We start from the raw sequence: 17,515 nt of genomic DNA on the forward strand, positions 1-17,515 counted from the left end.
CCAACACACAACACCTTCCTTGAAGACTCAGAGTGCTTGCAAGCAACCTCCTTGGCATAGCTGTAAGACGAGATCAAGAAGAGCCGCTGGCTTTTTTCCATTACTTGTTCCTGTATGTGACTCTGACTCTGCTTTTAACCTTTCATCACTGCTCATTGAGTAGGAAAAACAATGGCACATTTAGCACACAGAATACTCCATTTTCAGCAACGGTAAGGTGACCCTTGTATGCAGGTGTTTGCCTTTCCTGTCTCTGCTCTTTCTCCTTAAACCAAGCAAGATAAATCCTGGTTCTGCTCTCCCCTGGGAAAGGGGGGTTAAGTCAGTGCCTTTGTGCACGGGCTGCACAAAGCTTTTCCATCTAGAGGAGCTGTTACTTAGATCACTGATACTGGCAGAATTTTACTAATGCCGCTTCTGGTAGCTTCCGGTGGCTCTTGGCAGACACAAGCCTATGACCCCAAGTTTCCTGTTTGCTTGGAGCATCTTATGTAGCCACCTGTAATTCCTATTCAGAGATCAGCCTCACCCCGGGGTAGGCTGCCAGGTCGAAAGGCACGCCCTGTACCGGGAGACCCTCCAAAGTGCTAGGCAAACAGAGCCGCTTGTCTGTGGAGAGTGCACGTCCAACCCAATCCGTGATTCCTGCTGAGATACGCATTACATCATGCTCTATTTTCAGCTTGTCACATTCATCAAAACCCATCCCATTTATTAAACAGCTTCCTGCAGCTCGGGCATTTGAAATGCAGAGTGCTGGCCAGCAACTGCCAAGCACCGTGAAGGAAAGAGGTGGGCTCCGTGCGAGCAATGGACAAATTGAATTTCAAGTGACTGCACAGCCTCTTTATCTCCGGGTGACACTAGCAGGAGCTGAAACTGTGTTCTTCAGGAAATGAAACGCAGAACCACAGCTCAATCCTGGGGTGGTTACCGCAGCCCTGCCCAGCAGTCTTTCCGGAACTGCTGATGAGGGTGACCTTTGCAAAAATGCAGAATGCTTGATTTCTGCCCGGTTAACCTTTACAAGCCAGAACCCCTCTGTGCAACCTACCCACAGCGAAAGAAGGCATCAGAATGAAAACCGACACACTTATGAGAAAGTGCCTGGCTACCAGTAGACACCTGTACCCACAGCCCCGGACGATACAGACATGGAACCTGTTATCAGTGATTGTCTCAACAGTGGTTTTCTAAGCATTTACACTTTCCCTGCTCTGGAACGGGGACGTGCTGCTACATTCGTTTGCTATACTTGGCAGCAGGTTTGATCCAAATTGGTGGTGGTAGGGAAGGGGCTGGGAGTTGGGAATGGAAATGACGTATGTTCAGGATTTGCTGAGAGTCAGTGACACCATTTGCTAGCTGTTGAGTAATGACCAAGCACACATGTTGAGGAGGAGTGTGCATGAAATCAATGGCCTCTATTTCCAGCGCTGGTTAAACCAGCAAAACCACTGTGATCTGCTAGTATTTCACATGATTTCTTTATTTCAGAAAATTCACTGTAAGGGAAGTGAGCTCAGGGGATTATAACTACCACACTCTTCTTTTTAATTTTTGTTTGAGAGAGCAAGAGGGAGAGGGCTCCCATCTCATGGTTTAGTGCTCTGATGGCTGGGCCAGGCCAAAGCTGGCAGCCAGGCTCCTATGTGGGCCACAGGGACACATTCCTTGGGTCACTTTTGGTGTTTTGCAGAGTGCACATTACTGGAAAGGTGGACTCTGAAGCAGAGCCAAGGCTCAGCCTAGACACTCTGCCAAGGAGGCTGGGCATCTTCACCCTGGTCACATGTCTTCCCTTGCAGTAATGTCCTTCATCTATTCTACTAGTAAATGAACCCCACTTTCTATAGCTCCTTCCAGCTTCCCATGGCACCCTATGTATCTATATCAATTTTTTTTCAAGATTTAATTATTTTATTGGAAAGGCAGATTTACACAGAGAAGGAGAGGCAGAGAGGAAGATGTTCTATCTTCTGGTTCACTCCCCAAGTGGCCACAGTGGCCAGAGCTGAGCCGATCCTAAGCCAGGAGCTTTTCCTGGGTCTCCCATGCGGGTGCAGGGTCCCAAGGCTTTGGGCCATCCTCTATTGCTTTCTCAGGCCACAAACAGGGAGCTGGAAGGGAAGCGGAGCAGCTGGGACATGAACTGGTGCCCATATGGGATCCCGGTGCTTACAAGGTAAAGATTTAGCCATTGAGCCATCATACAAGGCTCAGCAACATTTTTTTTTTTTTTCTTTTTAGGTAAATGGCTTTTCCCCATAAACATTCTAGAATACTTTGAAAAGTTCCTGGCAAACACAATTAAAAGTTTGGTGGAAAAAGCGTGAGATCCTGATGCATGCTGTTTTCATAATGTGTGCTTTCTGTCAACTTGTTGAAGCCCCTGCCAACAGATGCACATGGCATTAATTACTGAGGAAGAGGAAGAGTAGCTTCCACTGCCTTCTTTAACCCTCTTTACCATCTGGTTCTTACTAGTAGTTACACTTTTAATGTAGCCCTTTTCTCTTGACCAAGTTCTTTAATGTACCTCATCTCATGCGATTTGCCCGGCGAGTCTACGGAAGTGGATAAGAATAGGTTAAGTTATCGCTATTGATGAGAAGACTGAAGTCTGAAGAGGTTAAAGGGCATGCCAGAGGTCACCAAAGCAAATCAGTAGCAATCCTGGAACGTTAACCTCTCTCCTGTGATTTAGGTGAACAATGAGGGCCTTGGGAAAGCCAGAGGCTTCAAAAGATACCTTAATTCACATGTATGGAGTCTCAACGCGCAACTTCCTGTTTACTATACTCAGGCTAAAGTCCTTGTCAAAGCGCAGGAAACCCCCCATCTGTGAACACAGCTTTCAAGTGACCTAGTTCCCTTTATCATTAACCATCCTGACTGGGTGGGAAAGGCAGGACTATTACAAACCCCTGGAGTGTCCCTTTAGAAGTGAGTAGGGATGGGGGTTGGCAGTAGGGGGAGAGAGCTGACATTTCCAGCCTGTGAAGCCTTCTTTATGATGACGGCATGCTGTATCCCTGTGCCTGGCTTGACTCTGGGCTCCTCTGCTCTTCCTGGCCACTCATGTGGAAGACTAAGAGGGGCTTCTAATCTCCTGATTTGGGCCTGGCCTAACATTGGTTGTTGCAGTCATTTGAGGAATAAACCAGGGGTTCTAAGATCTCTCTGTCTCTGTTACTCTGCATTTCAACTCCCTAACTAGTTGTTTTTTTTTTTTTTTTAAGTGGGAGTACGGATACGCTATACAAGAATAATCAAACAGCAAAGGTCTCTAAAGTTAGTCAGTGACTCAATCCCCATGGAACAAGCAGAAAGATTTTCGCAATAGATCAGTGAAATCCACTAACCTCCTTTTAGTCCGATGTTGGGGCCACTGCACTGAATGCTGGGACTACAGATACAGAGTCTGTCCACAAACAGGTCCAAGTGATTTTTCCACAGAAAGTGTGAGAGGAGGACCTAGCAAAGAGGACACGCAGCTCCAAGACTTGCCTGCGTCAGAGGCAAGCAGCAGTGTTTGGCTCCTGGACCCAGAGAACATCACAGTTCTCACAAATTTATGCTCTCACTGATGTTGACTTTTCTACCAGTATTGTGACTTCATTTTGCAGACGACAAAATGGAGGTTCACAAAGGCACGGTGTCCTGAAAGGCAAAGAGTGGGATCGTCCATCTATTGTCCACGCACCACGTGGTACCAATAAGCAGGGCTGGGTCGGGCTACAGACAGAAGTCAGGAACTCTGTCTCGAGTCTTCTATATGGGTGGCAAGGGACTAGGTACGTGGGCGGTCAAATGTGCTTTCCTGGGCCTCCAGGCAGGGACAGCAATCTACAGGAAGGAGGGTCTGTAAGCAGCACTCTGATATGGGACAGACACCACTAGAGGCAGCTGACTCTATGTGCTGGCTCTATCCTAAGCAGAAACTAACACAGATGCCTTCAGGCAAGTCAGATGCCAAGTAAATGAATAATGCTCATTGTACCCCCTCTTTTTTTTTTTTTTTTTTAAGATGAGCCAATGTTGTACTTGATCTTTTGAAAGCTGTTGTATGTAAAACCCAGCCTTTCCAAATACCCATGCTCTTCCCTGTTACACAAGACCCTTTCTTGTTTTGGCTCATCAGGGTTTATGTCCACCTCCGTTTGATTCGGGGTAGGGGTGGGGTGAGGGTGGGGGATTGGTAAGCAGCCGCCCCAAAGGCAGGATTTAGCTGAGTTGAAGTAGAGGAAAGCTATGGAGGGCAAGGTGCAGCACTTGAATGAATCTTCGCTGTCTTGAAGTGCTGTCAGCCCTGGCTAGGTCTTGAGAGGCAGCTCAGGCTTCAGTTCACTGGTCGTTCCCACTTCGGGTTCCCAAGCAGATGACTGCTTAAAGGCTGGCCCATTGTTTGGGCTGTGCTGTGTCCAGCTTGGGTGTCTAGGAATTCAGTCTGAGCAACTTTCTTTGAGCCTTCAAAGTAAAGCCAAATGGCTGCTCCTCAGCAGGAAGGTGACTTTAATTAATTCGGGACGACCTTTCCATTGAAAAGCAAAACACTGCCCCCGGGCTTATTGGAAAGGTTAGGTTGTACCTTTCCTTTCTGCCTGTTAGGGAGCCACATGGCTGTTTCTCTTGCCACAGCCTCCGCTTCCTGCCTGCTCAGGCACTGAACGCACTCTTTAATAAAGGACAAACAAAACAAAACAAGCAGGCAAGCAAAACACCCTATTGGGAGCCAATGAACTCCTCCACTCTAACAAGAACAGAGCCCAAGTATCAAGTCCTCCGTCCCGCAAAACGTGACTAAAGACATCATCAATACTCATTTAGCAAAAGCTTCGAACTGGACCATCTTTGTCTGATATGTAGGAATTCCATTATTTCTCATTGCGGTGAACATGTTAGAGGAAAAAATGAAGTGAAATAGGATTAGCTTTGCCATTTGTCATTGATTCAGAGCCGAATTCCGGCCTGACATGCAGGCACTCCAACCCAGAGCTTAATGCTTTTAGTAATTATAAGGATCATGTAGTGTATGTGGATGGGTGGGGGGGGGATCTTTATTAACTGCTCAGAAATAGTTAATTCTTCATTAGTCAAAGCACTACACCAGGGGCTTTTGCTCTGAACCATGGATTAGAGTTTATGATAGTAATAACCTTCCAGAAAAAACATTTGTTACTATACTTAATGACCAGATTTCAGTGCGTTAACCTTCCCGGGAGGTCAACTAACAAAATGGATGTTAACTGCTTGTAACAACCAATTCCTCTGAAATTAATATTTAGATGCCTTTGGTGTCAAAAACCCTTCCTTCCATATCAGGGCATTAAAAACACTTCTACATTATTAATAGCAGGCGGCATGCTATGCCTGACATGTTTCCATTCCACTGCGCTTTCTATCCCCAGCCTCTTCCTATTTTTCTGGCAACAGAGCTGCCTTCTGCGGGAACAAGGAAGGCATTCAGGGAAATGAGGTCTCCAAAACGCATGTGGGTCACCGAGGCACGGCAGCTTTGAAAAGGTCAGTCTTTAAGTTCAACAGAAATAAACATAATAGGGGTGTGAAAGGAGGCACGGAGGGCGCCCTGGGAAGCTGACAGGGACAAACAACCCCCGCAAGCCCTCCTACCCCCTGCCAGGCTGGGCTTCCCAGCCACAGCCTTATCGCCACCTGTCAGGCACTCCCCAAACGACATTTTAGCATCCTTTTTTTTTTTTTTTTTTTTTGCCATTCACCTCCAGGTTGCTCTCTCCTGCCCCTCCCCCCTTCAAATTAAACACAAACCACCCCAGCCACCCCCCTCCACCCCTGCTGTGACAAAACAGCTTCTGATCTGTTTCCTTCCCGAGCTGTCCCAGAATATAAAACATGTTCTGAAAAGCTGCAGCAGTCCCTGGAGAAATTTTATGATTTGGTTACTGCAGCCCAGCGTGCGCTGCTCCCTGGCCCCCAGCAGCCTTGAGTGCCCGCCAAACAATGAAGCCTTGCTATTATTAGCGTTCCCATTCAATGGGGACAAAACAATCCGTGTTTCTATTTTCAAATCCTCTCTGCTGCTGCAGTAGATAGGCAGGAACCTCAACCCCAGGGCCAGCCCTGGAGCAGCAGGGCAAAGCAGCTGTCTGTTGACAAGGTATGCGGTGGCACTCAGGTGAAAACCTCTTCCAGCGCCGACTTTTAGGCCAAGGACAAAGTGCAGAGAGTCGACCAAAGTCCTGCCAGAGAACACCGCTGGTGCTCTGGGAGCCAACAGCTCTTGGTTTGGCGTTAGCACCCTTGAGAATTCAGCTACTGCCAGGCTTAATAATTTTGTCAAACTACAGCAGTGTAGTAACATGTGTGAGTCCATAATTTTCTTTTGTCAATGAGCCAGTACTGCAGAGCTGTGGCTTGGATGGAAAGCATATTGATGTAAAATACTTGAGGGAAGGACCCCAAGGTCTTGGCCTGGCCAGTGCCAAACGCTGCCCCCCTCCCCCCATGAGCCGTTTCCATGGAGCCAGGCACCTCGTGGACTTTCCTTACTAGATGGGGCTGCTTTTGTAATGTCGGAAGTTGGGTTTGCATGGGAGTGCATGCCATGTTTTGGCCAGTTTCTATTTGTCCATGAGATCTGAAATCTGAGCAACTGAAGCAGGACGAATGCTGTGTAATAGTGTTTTCATTTCCGAACCGGAGCCTTTGTGACTTGGGCACAATCACACATTGCAAGGTCACTGCGGTATGACTTAGGTATCCTTCGCCTCTGCTCGTGTAGCTCCTTTGCTGCTGGTTTGTATTATCTGAGGGAACAAGCCTTTGCCAGCAGGAAACAAGCAATTCCCTTTTAGAAACCATGACAGATTTTGTGGGTTTAATTAATAAAGTTTCAGATTATGGTATGTCCCTGTTACTGCCTAGTGTTTTAGTTTTGTGTTTGAAAGTGAAAAATCAGACAATTAGGTTCACTTCATAAAGGGGCTTCTAGGAGGGGTGATAACGCCTCTCTCGTGTAGTTAGACATTTATTTTTTTTAACAGTGGCGCTTAGAGAAGCATCTTCCCAAATATAAACCTGAAATATGAACTGCTGACATGCCCCCCACACACGTCCTTTCCTACAGAAATGTCAAGTACAGGCTGCTAGGAGCCAGCTCCCACACATGGTGTTTTCAGAGGTAGGCATGATTAAAATACAGTTATTGCTTTATCTCCAAACTGATAAGATTTCTGAAAGCTATTTAACTGTCATGTGAATCATTAACTTCATTATGTTGGCAGAGAATATGTTATCTCTGCTGCTCCCCCTCTGCAGGGCCTGGAATCCTCGAAGCTGAGTGTGGTGCAGGTGATGTACCTGCGCGATTTATGGGTGGCAGGCAGAGTTTTAAATCAGGATGTGGATTGCAGTGTTGTTCACTTAATGAACTTGCATGCCCTGCTTCCTGGAAGCGCTTTTATGGTTTCTGTTGGCTCCATATGGCGTTCTGATGAGCTTACCCTTCTCCTTAAGTGCAGAAAACAAGAGCAAAGCTGAAACAAAGTGAGTCATCTGGTTTTGTCTTTGCTTTCACTGCATGAGATAATGTGGAGGTGTTAATTACAAGACTTCACTGAGTCTTGACTAATAACAGTGTGCAAACAAATGTATGTCAGGCTCAGCCACAGAAAAGCTTCTACTAATAAGGTAAAACCAGCAATTAGGGCTGACAATGAAGTAATGCTTTCCGTTGAATATTCATTAATGAAGCTCATGGTGGGGGATGGGGGGACCCTCCTGATTGTCCAGATGGAAACCTAGGCTAGGATCCCAGGTTGTTCCTATTCAGTGCCTGGAATGCTCTTTGGTGAGCCTGCACACTGGACTAACATCCTTTTGCACTCCAGCACTGGCCCTTCCCTTCAAAGCCACAACCTGGTCGGCTCCCAAGATTCCTTCAGCCGTGATCTTGGCATCATCAGGACACACCGAATCCCCCGAAGGAGAAGATGAGAGCTATCCAGGAACTTCTCCGCTGGGGTGCAGAGAATACACTGTGGCTTATCTGAACTCCTGGCAGCTCCTGGGATTCCAAGATGGCAGCTAGGATCTCAGGTCCCTAAGTCACCAGGTTCCCTGGCCCTGGCCCTTGTCCTCCCACTGCTTCTCTTCTGTGGCTTTTGTTTCTTTGTTGTGCCTGAAGTGTTGTGACAGAGGTGCTATGCCTCTGCCTCCAGGTTGCCCAGCAGCGGGATGATGGGTATGGCTCCAGGAGACAGCAAAAGCTCCACTCCTGGGTGCAGGTGTCTGCAGGTGGTTCTTCACCTGTAACCTCGCAGTATCCTTTGTGATAAACCTGCAAACATGTTTTCGTGAGTTCTGCAAGTCATCCTCACTTGTAAGTGGAAGACCAATAGGGCAATGTTGTGAGGGTCGTCACCCAGGCATGTGATTTGGTATCTAAAGTCGGGGCAAGGAAGGGTTGTCTCCTGCCTTACCTATCCCAGGCAGGGAGTGTGTCAGAAGATGGGTGAAATGGTGGGGCCCCTGGAGAGTCGAGTGGTAAAGCGAACATCCTGCATTTCCGTTCATGCCAGTGTTTTGTGTCTACTGCGAGCGAGAACAAAGTCGGTTATACAAGTCTTTTTCTTTTTGCTTTTGCAACACACATCTGAGCCTGTGAGCTCCTTTGCTTTCAGAACTGAAAAAAAGTTGCATGTTTCACTCATGGCCTTGATTCTGAAACTGGACCATGAGTCACTGCCTGGGCAAGGTATGCCTTCTCAGCATAGAGTAGCCCCTAAACAAGGGGCTCGGAGAAGGGGGTATCTCACATAGGTGGATGTTGATGGATGTGAGGGGGACACACATGAGGTAAATTTTTGAATTAAGAAAACTTCCCCCAAATGTTACAAGTTTAGAGTGGACCCTGACTTGTGTAAGGTAAAACTGTTGCAGGGTGCCAGCGAAATCATGCCAGACAAGTCTAAGGTTTATTAAGGAGTCTTTATTAACCAAGCTGGGTGATAACAGGACCCATAGAAATAGCAAATCCCAAGTCCATATAGCAATCCAATCAGTTGAAACCTCAAGAGGAACAAATGGTCATTACCCTCAGCTCCATCTGTTAAACTAAAGACCTATGTCCCAGCTTCCCCAGCAATGTCAGGTATCCTAAGAAACATGTAGTGAACCAACTAGACACACTTAGAAAGCTGCAGACACTCAGCTTTCCCTGGCTTCTCTGTCCACATGCCATTACTGCTAGGCCTCACCTCTCCTGGAACTCTTGAAAGTACACAGATTAGAAATAGAAAGCATCTTAGCATTGTTATCTTGACTGTCCCAGCCAAGCAGTGAACAGAGGGTGAGGACTATAGACATACAGGGCCATGCTCAGGGCTACCTGTCCTTGGAGTCTGTCTTTGTGAAGCCAGAGAACGGGCAGGTACTGGGTAGGCCAAGAGTTGGAGATCCAGAGCAATGGAAGCATGTGACCAAGAGAGCAGGCCCCTCCCTGTCATGGGCCTTCATGGGGGCTTGTTATGGGAGTGGTTATCCATCAATACGACACTGCCCCCTCTGTATCATCACAGGTGGTCATCCCAGGTGGGCAGGAGGGAACACCTAAATGGTGGTGGGGGAGTGGCTTCCAAGCTAGTGACCCTGAACTAGCTGCCTACCCTACCATAAATGTATGTATATATATAAGTATATAACTATATAACTATGTGTATATATAAAACAGTCAAAACAGAAGATTGTTTTATGGTATGTGTATATTTATGGTATATAATGATAAATATAATGAATGATATATAATGTACTATTTATAATATATGCTATATGTAATATATTATGGTGTTTTATATATATTTTATAGTATATGTGCATGTGTGTGTGTGTTTGTTTATTTGTTTGAAAACCAGAGTGACACATGGAGGCCATTCACCTACTGGCCCGCTCTCCAAATACCTACGGGAGTTGAGGTTGTGCTAGGCCAAAGCCAGGAGCCAGAAACTCTATCCAGGTTTCTCATGTGAGCCAGGAGCCAGGAACTCAGGCACTTGGACTATCTTCTGCTGCCTCCTAGGCACATTGGCATTTGTAAGAAGTTGGTTCAGAAGCGCAGGCAGGACTCTGATATGAGATGGCAATATCCCAAGGATTGTTTAACCTGCTGCACTGCAATGTTCACCCTATTACTGACTTCCTTGATGTCTAAAATCTTGATTTGGTGGAAGTAGTTCTGAGAAAACTGTATGATTACCTGTGGCTGGAAAATACACATCTTGTCAATGGTGAAGAAATTACCTGAGCCTACTTAAAATGGGACAGAAAACACTAGAGGACCACATTGTGCTCTCTCCTTTTTAAAATGTATTATTATTATTTTTATTGGTAGGTAGCTGCACACAAAGAACAAACAGAATCATCTTCCACCTGCTGGTTCACTGCTCAAGATGGCCACACCAGTCAGAGCTCAACTGATGTGAAGCCAGGAGTCAGGAACTTCTTCTGAGTCTCCCATGTGGGTGCAGGGTGCCAAGGCTTAGGGCCGTCCCCTGCTGCTTTCTGAGGTCACAGCAGAGAGTTGAATGGGGGCAGAAGGAATGGGGCATCCAGGACATGAATCAGAGCTCATATGGGATTCTGGCGTTTGAAGGTGAAAGATTAGCTAATTGAGCTATGGTACCACACCCACACATTTTGTTCTTACAGTAGGTACTAACCAGCCATTTTACAAGGACTAAGAGAGAAAGCGGAAGAGAATCACAGAGAATCGAGATTGGCCTTGGGATCTTACTATGTTCTCCATCCTGAATCACCCATACTGCTAAAATCACTCATTTTCAGGTCTCTGTTTTCACAGTCAATACATAATTCGGAACCAAAAAAGAATATGGCATTAGAAGTGAATGGGGGACATTGAGGGGGAACACATCTAATAATAGAATGCAAGATGTCTAATTTGCCTAATGGCAGTCTGCGGAGAGTGGCCGCCGAGCTGGAAGACGGGGGAGAGCCGACGCAGTGCGCTAAATGGGGCAGAGCACAGTTGCAGATTCTGGGAGAGCCGCCCACTGACTTTCCGATGGGCAAGGCTAGCATCTGCGGGGGCTTCTTGCTGCATTTGTTCCAGAGGCACACAGATGTGGGGGAAATGCATCACTGCTAGGAGGGATGTACTTTTGTCCAAGACCTTCAATCTTAGTTGTCTGAGAATTCCCAAATATAGAGCATTTTGTGACCTAGAATGTATGTTTGATTGCTGCAAGAACAAGCATGAATACAATGGAGAACAGGCACGCGGAAGTTGATCTTTTCATCAGAGCAGGGTGTAGCTGGGGCACGCTTCCGTGTTGCCCTTCTCCCTTACTGCTGCTCTACAGTGTTGTCCTTGGTGACCCAAACTGACGTTCAGCCACATTGGGATTATTCCTGCCAGGAGAAGGGAGGGGAAGGAGCGCACACTCCTTTCCCTTTCAAGGCATGCTCTGGCACTGCAAAATTAGCCCAGTGTTTAAACCGCCAACTTACATGCCCACACCCCATTTCAGGCCCTGGTTCCAGTACTGGTTACTCTTTCTGATACAACTTTTTTGTACCAATTTATAGAACATGATACAGTATGTCTAAAAAGCCAAAAAGGTACACAAAACGCACAAACACAGTGAAACAAAGGGATAAAGATCTATATGGGGGGCCCAGCATAGTAGCCTAGCAGCAGCAAAAGTGTTCACCTTGCACATGCCAGGATTCCATTTGGGCACTGGTTCTAGTCCTGGCATCCCCGCTTCCCATCCAGCTCCTTCCTTGCAGCCTGGAAAAAGCAGTTGAGAATGGCCTAAAGCCTTGCATCCCTGCACCTGCATGGGAGACCCAGAAAAGGCTCCTGGCTCCTGGCGTCAGATTTGTTCGGCACCAGTCACTGCAGCCAGTAGGGGAGTGAGTTAGGAGATGGAAGATCTTCCTCTCTGTTTCTACTTATGTCTGTATATCTGACTTTCCAATAAAAAAATAAATCTTTATATTAAAACGACCTATATGGAAAGATCTCCAGTTTACAATATTATGTTTTTCAAAATTATGAAATAGGGCTTGGCCCAGTGGCCCAGTGGCTAAATCCTCACTTTGCATATACCAGGATCTCATGGGGGTGCTGGTTCTTGTCCTGGCTGTTCTACTTCCCATCTGATTTCCTGCTTGTAGCCTGGGAAAGCAGTTGAGGATAGCCCAAAGCCTTGGGACCCTATCCCCGTGTGGGAGACCCAAAACAAGTTCCTGGCTCCTGGCTTTGGATCAGCTCAACTCCAACGATTGCGGCTACTTGGGGAGCGAATCAGCAGATGGAAGAGCCTTCTCTGTCTCTCCCTCTTTCTGTAAATCTGCCTTTCCAATAGAAGTAAATCTTTAAAAAATTATAAAACAATGTATATACATCCCAAGTTTATATGGATATATATTAAACAACACACATACATAGAATTTCATTTTGTTTAAGAATTCATCTTAAAAGCAGAGGAATAGAGAGAGAGAGATGGGAAAGAAAAATAGAACTTTCATATGCTGGTTCACTCCTTATATGACTACAACCCTTAACCGAGCCAGGGGCCAAGAAATCCATCCAGGTCTCCCACGCGGGTTCCAGGGCTGCAAGCATTTGGGCCATCTTCTGTTTCTTTTCCAGGTGCGTTAACATGCAGTTGGATTGGAAGTTGCATGCCTGGAACACGGATGTGTGTCCATTTGGGATACTGCTGTTGGAAGTGATGGCTTACCTCGCTGTACCGCAATGCCGGTGTCCCTTTTTTGTAAAGATTTTTATTTATTTGTTTTAATTTTTTTTCATTGGAAAGGCAGATATACAGAGAGAAAAAGGGACAAAGATCTTCCGTCCACTGGTTCACTCCCCAAGTGGTCACAATGGCCGGAGTTGAGCCAACCCAAAGCCAGGAGCCAGGAGCTTCTTCCAGGTCTCCCACGTGGGTGCAGGGTCCCAAAGCTTTGGATGATCCTTGACTGCTTTTCCAGGCCACAAGCAGGGAGCTGGATGGGAAGTGGGGCAGCTGGCAAAAGAACTAGCACCCATATAGGATCCCAGCTGATGCAAGGCAAGGATTTTTCCACTAGGCTATCATGCCAGACCCCTTATTCATTTCTTTTGAGAGAAAGAGTTAGAGGAGTGAGAGATGAAGAACATACGTATAATTTAGTGGAATTATGTGTATATAAAACATGTAAGTTTCTGGAGTTATATATGAGAAGCTATTAATGCTCACCACTAGACAAAAGATTTTATTAGTTACCAAAAAAATGAAACATTCTCAGCTTATGCCTTAAAAGCTTCTGGATTTGTTGAATTAAGAAATTTAATGATCTTGAAAGGAGAGTGATAGGGAGAAGAGAGGAGCGAAGTGGAGGAGAGAGAGAGAGAGACAGCATGGAGAGAGAGAGAGAGAGAGTGCGTGCGAGCTCCAAGTGGGAGCCAGGCTCTCCTTCCAGCTCTTCCACGGGGCGGGTTGACTCCAGTATTTGAACCATTTTCTGCTTCTTCCTGGATTGTGCAGTAGCAGGGAGCTGGATCAGAAGCAGAGCAGCTGGAACTTAAACTAGGCACGCTGACAGGGACTACCTTCATACGCAGTGTGGCTGCAGCCAGCTGTGCCACTGTCACCCACCTGTCACTGGATTGGTAGCCTTAAATCGGCACTAGTTCTAAGGAGGAAATGTTGGTGAGGAGAGTAAAGATGACTTTATTCCTAAGTACGTTTTCCTTAAACGTGGACGACCGGGAAGTCCAAGGAGCATGAAGAATTATTGTGGGGAAATCCAAATTGAATTGTGTCCCCTTTTTTTATTAGGAGCCTACTGCGACAGGATTATACACTGTATTGGTTTACTTGCTGAAATAGTGTTTAACTTGATACTGACTTGTAAAATTTATGTTCTTGTACTGGAAGCAAAGCTATTACCAAGGTTAAAATCTCTCACGAATGCTTTTAGCAGTTGACATGTACTTTCCTTCTTTCCAAAGTTCACTTGGGGACTCAGTGTGATAACCTAGTGACTAAATCCTCACCTCACTGGGATTCCGTCTGGGCAATGGTTCAAATCCTGGCTGTGCCACTTCCAATTCAGCTCGCTGCCTTTGTCCGGGAAAGCAATAGAAGATGGTCCAAGGCCTCGGGACCCTGCACATATGTATAATAGTATATCCTTTTTCTTTTTAGATTCATTTTATTTTTATTATTATTTATTGGGAAGGCAGATATACAGAGAGAAGGAGAGACAGAAAAATCTGTTGTCTGCTGGCTCACTTCTTAAGTGGCCACTATGGCTGGAGCTGTGGTAATCCGAAGCCAGAAGCTTCTTCTGGGTGCAGGGTCCCAAGACCTTGGGCCATCCTCAACTACTCTCCCAGGTCAGAAGCAGGGAGCTAGAAGGGAAGTGGAGCAGCTGGGAAACAAACTGGTGCCAAATGGGATCCTGGCTCATGCAAGATGAGGATTTAACCTCTGGGCTATTGCACTGGACCTGATAAGTAAATCTTATTTTTTTTAAAAAAAATAATTAAGTTCTTTTGGAGAAAGAGCTTCGAACTTAGTTTTGAACTTATTTTGTCTTGCTCAGCAATTTTGGAACACAGTGGAGAAAAATGGCCAGTCATCTGTCAAACCAGAGCCAATTAGTGTGGGACCTTGGACAGTTCAGCTTCAGTCTGGAAAGGAGTGTGTCACCCCTAGGATCTCTGCAGAGGGAGAACAGGTGGCTGGAGAAGCAGTTTACCTGCTGTGCAGGTGTGAGAAGAAAGGCGAGCCGCGTGCTTCAGCGCATTTCCCGTTTTAGTGAAAACCCGTGGCCTGCCTCATAACCTTGGGCAGGATCCCTGCAGGAAGAGTGAAGTGGCCTTCGGCCAGAGTTTGGGGGCGTCCTGATGTGGACAGGCCTTCTCCAGAGGACACTTTTCTGCTTGTAGAATTCCACATTGTTTATTTTTGCCCTTCAGAAATCGAGAGCTGGCTGTGTGATAAAGACCCCTTTGTGGGGAAAACAGAAAAAACACACAACAACAGAAAAACCCATTTTGTTTGTAGACAACAAGGAACAAGAATTTCTGGGGAGTACTAACCCCAATGAAGGACCCAGGAAGATGTCCCTGCTACACAGGCTTTCACCCCGAATTTTCTGTGGCCTCTGGAAGACAGCTGTCATATTTTCTTTTCTTTTTTTTTTTTTTCAGGGGGAGAAACTGAGAGAGCTGAGTTAGTGATGGAGTCAAGTGTGCAGCCCAAGGCCTTTGCACCTCGAGCCAGCAGGCTTTGTAAACCTAATAAAGGGAACTGGAGCTGCAGAGGGGGCGGGGAAAAGTCTCTTTGCTCCCCTGGAACCTTTAAAAAGCGAGCAAGGGACAAAGGAAGAATGCGTGTTCTCTATGCGCATTTCTTTGCACCCCTCAGAGGAAGTACCTCAAAAGCTAAGCTCCCATCAATCCCGGAGAGATAGGATCGCTGAGCCTACTGGGCACAGTGAATGGGTTAAAAGGAACAGCAGCCACCAAAGAACTTTTTATGCAGAGAAATCCCAAATCTGGGGCAAATCCCTCCTGTTCATTTTATCTCATGGAAGGTAGGCAGTGCTGCCCACCATGGTAATGCTTGACTATGTTATTTGGAAAAGCTACCGTTCTAATTAGATGAGCAAATAACTGTTCATTTCAATTTATTAATCTAGCTGTAGGCCTTGATGCAATCTCTCAGCTCTGAGGCTGCTCCATCGCAAGCTAGGAACCAGGGTGGGGAAGTCACCGGCTTTAATAATGGATGCAGGCGGTGAATTATTCAGGCAGGCGAGAGCAAGCCTTGACGCCTCCCCTCATTTCTTTAATTAACTGTGAGATGGCGACAACTCCGGGCGATCTCCAGACTCTGAGGTTTATCTCCATCCAAACGGTGCTTTTTTTCCTGGGCCGTTGATGGGTGGTTGTTCAGGTGCCAGCTTCTCCGAGAAGGAGTGCGAGCTACAGAGGCTCCCGTGTTGTCTTGGTATGTTCCTAATTCCGTGTCTGCTTAAATGAGCAGTGGGCATTGTGCTTAATAAAATCAGCACTTGGGTTGTACTGCACCTCTGGGTAGAACTCCAACATGTCACAAATGCCCCAATCATTCAACCCTTCTTCAATTTGGAGAGCTGATCCGTTAAACACAACACCACCCAGGTCTGGTCAGCTCTGCCTCTGTAGCTTGGCTTGAAAGGCATTTATTTTAGTGGCTTCGATTCCAGTGAGCTGCTGGGAAAGGGCCTTGAGAGTGTCTGTCTGAGCCCAAGGCATCAAACAAACAAAACTGTTCCCTCTGATCCCATGACAGGTTCCATTGTTGTGTGGAACAGGGCATGTAATTCCTGGCGCTTTGCAATATGCCCAAGTGGTTCTGTAAATAAAGACCTCTCAGGGTGTGGCTCTGCAGGGACTACAGAGCATGGTGCAGGCTGGTGGCGTTTCCTGTGCCAGGGCATCCAGCCTGCAGACTTTGCCTTCGTGCCAATCAATGGTTTTGCTGCAAATGCATTAATTACCCTTATCTGGTCTGTCTACTTTCCTATTACCTGTTCCTAGGAAAGTTTTTTTTTTCTTTCAAAAGCACATAAATTGCTAATCAGCCTCACATTTATGCTGGGAAAAGAGAATTGCTCTTTGAATTGTGTCACAGCAGAGAGGAAAGTAAGAATCTGGGGGCGGGCAGACTGGGCCCAGCATTTCTTGATAGAATTGGAATCACTGTTTCTGGAAATCAAAAGTTGTGTTGAAAGCTCTGTGAAGTAGACAATGATGTATACGAATCAGCAGCAGCCCCCGTAGTCGATACAAATCAGAGTGGCTTTATGAAGCTATTGATATTTGCAGCTCTCTTCCTGAGGTTGAATACGTTGAAGTGTTTATCCCCTGGGGCACTGTTGAGCCAAATGAATCTATTCACTGTGAAAGCAGACTGAGTTGTGGTTAGGCACAAAACTCTACACACAGATCCAAAGCAGGCTCTCCCCCAAACTGTGTGACCCCCGCCGTATGCCCAGGGCCTGCAGAGGCTGCATTGGCATTTGACTTTTGCCATGTGTTCGTTGTTTTTGTAGTTTGGCATCTCTCAGACTGTCACGTGACTGCCTGAAGCACTGACGTGGGTGAGATACCTTGTTTTTCTGTCGTGATTTGATATAAGTTCCTCTTGTAAGTGACCGAGTCTGTCTCTTCTCATTGTATCAGTAGAGCCTGTGATTGGGATATTGATTAATTCGGCAGGTGCCATAGGACTGTGCTGTCTGCTGAAAGTTTATGTTGTGAGGTCAGATGCTATGGGGCCGGCATCCTATATGGGTGCTGATTCGAATCCTGGCTGCTCCACTGCCAATCCAGCTCCCTATTCATGTGCCTGGGAAAACAGCAAAAACATGACCTAAATCCTTGGGCCCCTATACCTGTGTGGGAACCTTGAAAAAAAACTCTTGACTCCTGGCTTCAGATCTACCCAGTGCTGACAGGTGCAGGCATTTG

This window comes from Ochotona curzoniae, unplaced genomic scaffold, assembly GCF_017591425.1.
Source record: "Ochotona curzoniae isolate NIBS_2020 unplaced genomic scaffold, NIBS_Ocur_1.0 contig_1, whole genome shotgun sequence".
Classification (NCBI taxonomy): Eukaryota; Metazoa; Chordata; class Mammalia; order Lagomorpha; family Ochotonidae; genus Ochotona; species Ochotona curzoniae.